This window comes from Papilio polytes, unplaced genomic scaffold (assembly GCF_000836215.1).
Source record: "Papilio polytes unplaced genomic scaffold, Ppol_1.0 DF824002.1, whole genome shotgun sequence".
NCBI classification, from domain to species: domain Eukaryota; kingdom Metazoa; phylum Arthropoda; class Insecta; order Lepidoptera; family Papilionidae; genus Papilio; species Papilio polytes.
The window spans coordinates 272,614-279,598 of record NW_013525202.1 but is presented as its reverse complement, the minus strand read 5'-3'; positions in this window follow the sequence as shown (position 1 = coordinate 279,598).

The window sequence follows — 6,985 nt, the reverse complement described above, 5'->3', positions numbered from 1 at the left end:
TTTAGTATTTAGCCTTGTATGAATATAAATTATTTACGGTTTATTTTGTAATTATTTATTTTTTGATATACAGAGTGTTCCGTTTTTCTAATATTTTATTTTTCGAAAGAATTTTTTCACAAGTTTTGTTAAGCGATAATTTACACATTTTTTTAAATGTATATTTAAATATAATTTAAAAAATATGATAGTTTATTATTAAATAGAAAATAGTGCCATAAATGCATTTAACATGTTTTTAATTATTGAATAAAATTACTGTGAACAATGGAACACTCTGTGTAAAAAATTTTTTGTAGTAATTCGACTTTTTTCCGATGTTTTTTTGTATTTATATAGGTTTTTACTTATTAAATACTAAAATCTAAGTTAATATTGGTGAAATCATATTTTATACAAGAATATAAAAAAAATAACTAACAGTTTCATGAAAAAAAATCGTGAAATATAAATTTTTTACAAGTTTTAGTTGTTTTTTGCAGTTTTTCGATATTTTTTAATGTTCACTAAAATTAACTTTGTAGTGTAAACGTATATGTTGGCAATACAGGTCGTGTAAATAAGTTTCTACTTAGGTTTTAGGTCTAGACTGGCGATATAGGGGACCTAAGTGGTATAATTACTAATTTTATATCGGAGAGTAATTTCTTCAACACACTAAATTAATATTTATATCTATACAAATAAAAAAGAGGAAATGTTTGTATTTTTGTTTTTTTTATACGTTTTGTAATAACTCAAAAACTACTGGGACAATTCGAAAAATTCTTTCACCAGTAAAAAACTACGTTATCAGTAATACAGGCTTTTTTTAATTTCTCGCAGGCGAAGTCGCGGGCAAAAGCTAGTAATATGATATAGAGGAAAGATTTATTAGACGTAAAAACTACTGGTACTGGGCTGATTTTAAAATTCTTTCACCATTAAAAAGGGAATTTAACTTTTTTGACATGTGGACGAAGTCGTGAGCAACAGCTAGTGAATTTATAATTAACTAGCTGTTGCTTACGACTTCGCCTGTGTGTAAATATATGCCTCGACTGATAACGTAGCTTTTTAATGATGAAAGAATTTTTAAAATTGGCCCAGTAGTTTTTGAGTTATTTCAATACATATAAAAATACAAATCTTTCCGCTTTATATTAGTATAGACTAGCTGTTGCCCGCGGTTTTGTCCACGCAGAAATAAAAATTGTAATAAATGTGTGATAACGCTATTTATTGGTGAAAGTAGTTTTTGAGTTTTTTCAATATATACAAAAATACAAATCTCTACTCTTTATAATAGAAACTCCAATTTTATTGTAGTTGTTACCACTAGTTCCCCTAATACCACTAACGGAGGCCATTTAGTTTTAGTAATGCCATATAAAATAGGAGTCTGTATTTAGGTTGTATATACCGCTCTTTATGTATACATAAGTTACTCTAGGTGCTCTAAGTTATTTTAACTTGAATTCAATCGTATGGAATATAGACATTTTATAAGAAAAAAAAAGATTATGGTCGATACACGTTTTTTTATTATTTTTTTTTGTCATTTCGAAAAATTTTGTGTTTTTTTCTTATCGTTTTTACGGTTTTTTGAGGTTATTAGAGTTTGTATTTAGGTATTTTTTTGTTATTTAAAAAAAAATAATGTAAAAAAAATGTCTATATTTTATGTGATTGATTTATTTTGTTTATCCCAGTCTAGCTAAAGCTATATATTTATTTAGTTTCAACGATTCGTGTCTCCGTTTTTCTATAGATTATCCAGTAATTGATTAATTCCAAATATAGATTTTAGAAAAGCCTTTATATTTTAAACGTCATAATATAGCTATTTTTTATTATTTATTTAATACTTTTTTCAGTAAAATAAAAATTAAACGTAGTATATTACATAAACGATTACTTTTTTATTAAATTAATTGATTTTTTTTCCTTATATTTCATGTTTTATGTCAGGACTGCCCCAAGGTTGTGTATTGGACCCATATGTTTTGCTAGATTTTTGGAGACACGCATTTAATTATATTGAATTGTGATTTAAAATACTTTTAAATAACGTTATTGCTAAAAATACATAAAGATTCAGATTTCGAAACTACCTTCATTTTTAGACTACATATGTAGTTTTATTTTCGTAATAATGACGACGCGGGGCACATTTTTTGAATGTATACGTAGAAATGTTTTTGAAATTATAAATATTGTATGAGGGTATTTAACAAGTAATATATAAAATAAGCTATCTAATAACGGATTGGATAATATAGCTGTCCCTTTCCGTACTATATGAAATAGAGACGGCAATAGAGGTATAGCCAGTATGTTTTGGTCGTAGTGTAGTGTAGACACAAAATCGATAGATGGCGTTGTTATACATTTTTTAAAAATAATGGTTTATGAAACATTCTTCCATACATTCTTATATAAATAAAAATACAGTATTTGTATGTGATTGTCGTTTAATTTGTCAATATTATTGATTAAAAGTATGAAATATTGGACATAATTGACTAAATAGGTAATTTAAGTCCCTTTCTCTTTACCACCCTTTTCTCACAAGAAGAGGATGGGAAGAGGAAGTGGATTTGACGGTGTAGGATATGCATAGGAAGGGGAAATATCCTCTTTATGTGCGTCTCCTCCTCTGTCGGATAAGGGTAGGCAACGCATCTGCAATTGCGAATGTCTGTGGGCAGCGGTCGCTTCGCCATGTTGGCGGATTGAGGTGGCCGCTTGCTCGTTTGCCACCTTATGTTATAAAAAAAAAATTGCCTACCCCTGTTTTTGTCACTATATTTGTTATATCTTGTTTTGTTATTTTACAAAAAAAACAATAAACACGATGTGAACGCCTCATCGGGCCGAATAAATTAATCGCACTATAACGTTCCGTTTCACAATAAAATTTTTGATTTTGAGTTTCATTTTCAAACATATCAAAAATAAAATTTAAATCCCTTAAAATCTAAAGAATAAAAAAATTTCAAATTATCTAAAATGTATGGTAGCTTCTCGTATAACATATATTGTAGTTTATAATCTTTAGAGAAAATTCATTCTAGTCTTGGAAAATCGACGATCAAATTTTATTTTTACATTTATATGAATATTTTGTTTATTGGAGACTGATTCCCTTTCCAATGTTAAAAACCTTTCTACAGTGAGTTATGTAAATACAATAATTTTGTTCAATACTCTAAAATCCAACGCAACATTTCATTTGCATTTATTGACATTTCGCGCGCCATTTTTGACGTTAAATTGTCACTAGTGTTGTTACTGTGGAATATCGATTGTTGAATCGATAACTCGAATAATTTTATTCTTTCTGGTTTTTTTAAACAATGATTATAATCATAAAGTATTTCGATAATAATAAAAATAAATACGATTTTTAAAATGTTTTAGTTTCTATAATATATAGTAGCTTTCGCCCGCGACTCCCTTCGCGTGAAACTAAAAAAACATTGTATCATATAGCCTATGTTACAGACAAATTACCTTTCTAACGGTGAAAGAATTAAAATCGGCCCAGTTTTTGAGCTTCATTACAATCAAAGTTTTCCTCTTTATAATAATAGTATATACGGTTACAAATCTAAAATAAAGTTTGGAATGTTTTAATCCTTGAATAGCTGAAGTTTCTTTAATACCGCGGTTATAAATCCCATTGGACTACAATCGATTTTATTTTAATATCACCCTATTTGACTTTGACTGATCTTCAAGAAAACAAAAAGGAGCATAGCACGAAAATATCCTTATTATTCTTATACTATTCTTCCCCCTTTAGTAAAAAATACAGTATAAATACTAATTTTTTAATTTGATTTTAATCAGGCTTTGTAAAAAATCTAATCGATATTTATATTCCACTATAAACAACACTAGCTGTCATTGGCGCGCAAAAATGGCGGACGACGTATATAATGTTCTGTATCGAGTAATACTGGAATTTATATTGTATTTTATTTTACGTCTGTATTATTATGAAAAAGTGATGATTTGAGAATAGTTGACTGCGCACGATGCGATTGTATTGTAATTTTTAATAAAATAGCATTTTGTAATTAACCTGTCGTTTGATTTAAACCCTTTATAACCTAAAATTTTTACTACAGTTATGACGCTACTCATGCCAGTAAATTAGTACTTGGCAGTAAAATTATCACTAGAATGAAAACGACAACGAAAATGTCAATATTATAAGAATCTAGCCTGGACTCCGTCTGCGTAAAATTTAAAACAAAAGTATCCTCTACAACTATACCAAATTTCATCAAAATCTGTTCAGCCGTTTAGGCTACAAACTCTAACAAACATCCATCTGAACTTTCGCATTTAATTAACTAGTCGTTGCCCGCGACTTCGTCCGCGTGGTATTAAAAAACATACGAACTATATAAGTAACAAAAAGCTACGTATCCCTCGGGAACCGGACATTTCTCGGGGATGAGTATCCCATGTGTACTCCAGACTTTGCTTTATATCTGTGCCTTTCAATAAGACATGTTGAACCGTTGCAGAATGATCGAGTAAACATTGAAAAACTAAATTAATGAATCCCACGGGAACCGTAACTATTACCGGGATAAATAGTACACTGTGTGTTCTAGACTATCCTCTACATCTATGCTAAATTTTATCGAAATCCGTTCAGCACTAGGCTGCACTCTAACAAACATCCATCTAAACCAAACCATCCATCCAACAGTGGTAGAGCCCGCTTTAACATCTTCACACGAATGGGCCGGCTCGCCCGGTGTAATACCACGACCATGCAGAAAACAGGCGTGAAGTGGAAGTTAATTCCGCGTTTCGTCTGATGAGTGTGGTGCCGGAGGCCTAATTTTAGTTCCTTTTCCTTTCCACTCTTTTCTTAAGAGGAAAGGATGGAAAGGAAAAGTGGATTTCACGGTAGAGGAGATGCATATGAAGGGGAAATGTTCTCTAATGTGTGTCTCCTCCTCCGTCAATGAAGAGTAGGCAACGCATCTGCAATTGTCGCTTTCCACTTCGGTGGATACAGGTGGCCACTTGCTCGTTTACCACCTCATATTATAAAAAAAAAACATTCGCATTTATAATATTAGTGTGATTAGTTATTTTGTAATTTAATTTATCAATATAATTGTACCAATTTAAATGGAATATCTTGTATTTAATATTTTACTTTTATGTTTATACAATTTTACATTATAATTATCAATTTATCAATTAACACCAATCTATTAAAAAAAATTAATGAAGAAATGTTTTGATTAAAAGTAACATAGATTAACTAGTGATAACACATTACTTGAAGCGCTTTTTGTCACTTTTGACGGATTATTCCCAACCGTCAACCCGGCTCTGTCCCCACGTGGAGTATGAGAATAAAGTTGCAATCCTCCCACCTTTTGCGAGGGGAAGTTGGATTTTTTTTTCATTGGTTCCATCTGTCACCTTATTGGTGATGTGGGACTAAAAGGAGGGAAAATACAAACAAACTTTATATACTAAATTACAAACAAACTTTTTTAATATAAACAGACATAACTATGGTATTTATTTTAAAAAAATTCAACTACACAAAGCTATCTTCTAGTTAGGATTTAAAAAAAATCAATTTTTTTATAACATAAGATGGCAAACGAGCAAGCGGCCACCTCAATCCGCCAAAATGGCGAAGCGACCGCTGCCCAGAGACATCCGCGATTGCAGATGCGTTGCCAACCCTTATACGACGGAGGAGGAGACGCACATAAAGAGGATATTTCCCCTTCCTATGCATATCCTCCACCGTCAAATTCACTTCCTCTTTTCATCCTCTTCTTGTGAGAAAAGGGTGGTAAAGAGAAAAGGACTAAAATTAGACCTCCGGCACCACACTCTTCACACGAAACACGGAATTGCTTCCACTTCACGCCTGTCTTCTGTGTGGTCGTGGTATTACTGGGGGCGAGTCCTGCAGTGCTAAGATGTTAAAGCGGGCACTACCACTGCTAAATAAAAACCAATTTAAATAAATAAAAAATGTATGAAGAATACAGTGCTTGTATCAAGTTTTTTTTTATATTCCTATCTTTGGGTGTTCTTGAAATTTTGATAATGCGTTACTAGCAGTCGCCCGCGACTCCTTTAGTGTGGAATTAAAAAAAAAACTAAGTAGCCTATGTGTTCTTCCAGACTATACATCTATGCCAAATTACATCGAGATTCGTTAGCAGTTTAGGTTACTCTTACAAACATCAAAACTCCATCATTTATGGTATTAGTAAGAATTTGAAAAAACAATGAAATGCTTTTTCATCTATTTTATTTTGTTGTAATTTTACAGCTCGCGAACCGTTGACTAAACAATCGCACAACTGTACTGCGATTCTTTGATCAAAGTTGTACCCCTCTTATTTCATTTATAGATTGTTTTCCATGCAGTTATATGCAGTAAACATTGTTGCGTTTTTGTTATTGTATTGCATAGCTTACAATATACAAACATCTCGTTCTATAAATAAATGTCGAGAATTCATTTGTCATTTTACGATCATATTTCCTTGACTTATTTCAGATTCATATTTTCACGCACACACATTCAAAGGCCGGCAACGCATCTGTAGTTCCTCTGGTGTTGCGGATGTCCATGGCCGTCGTTGACCACCTTTGTGTTCCCGCCGCTTTTGCCCCCTTTTCATATAAAAAAAAACGATATATCTATACTGTTATAAAGCAAAGATTTGTATTTTTGTATTTCGTAATAACTCAAAAATTGGGCCAATTTCAAAAAATTCTTTCATCAATGTAACTACGTTGCCATTTAGTAATATCGTACTTATCTTACTAATATTATAATATTATAAATGCGAAAGTTTAAATTTGTTAGATTTTGTAGCCTAAACGGCTGACGGATCTCAATGAAATTTGGCATGGATGTAGAGGATAGTCTGGAAGCACATATAGGCTATTTTTTTTTTTAATTCCGCGCGGATAGAGTCGCGGGCGAAATCTAGTA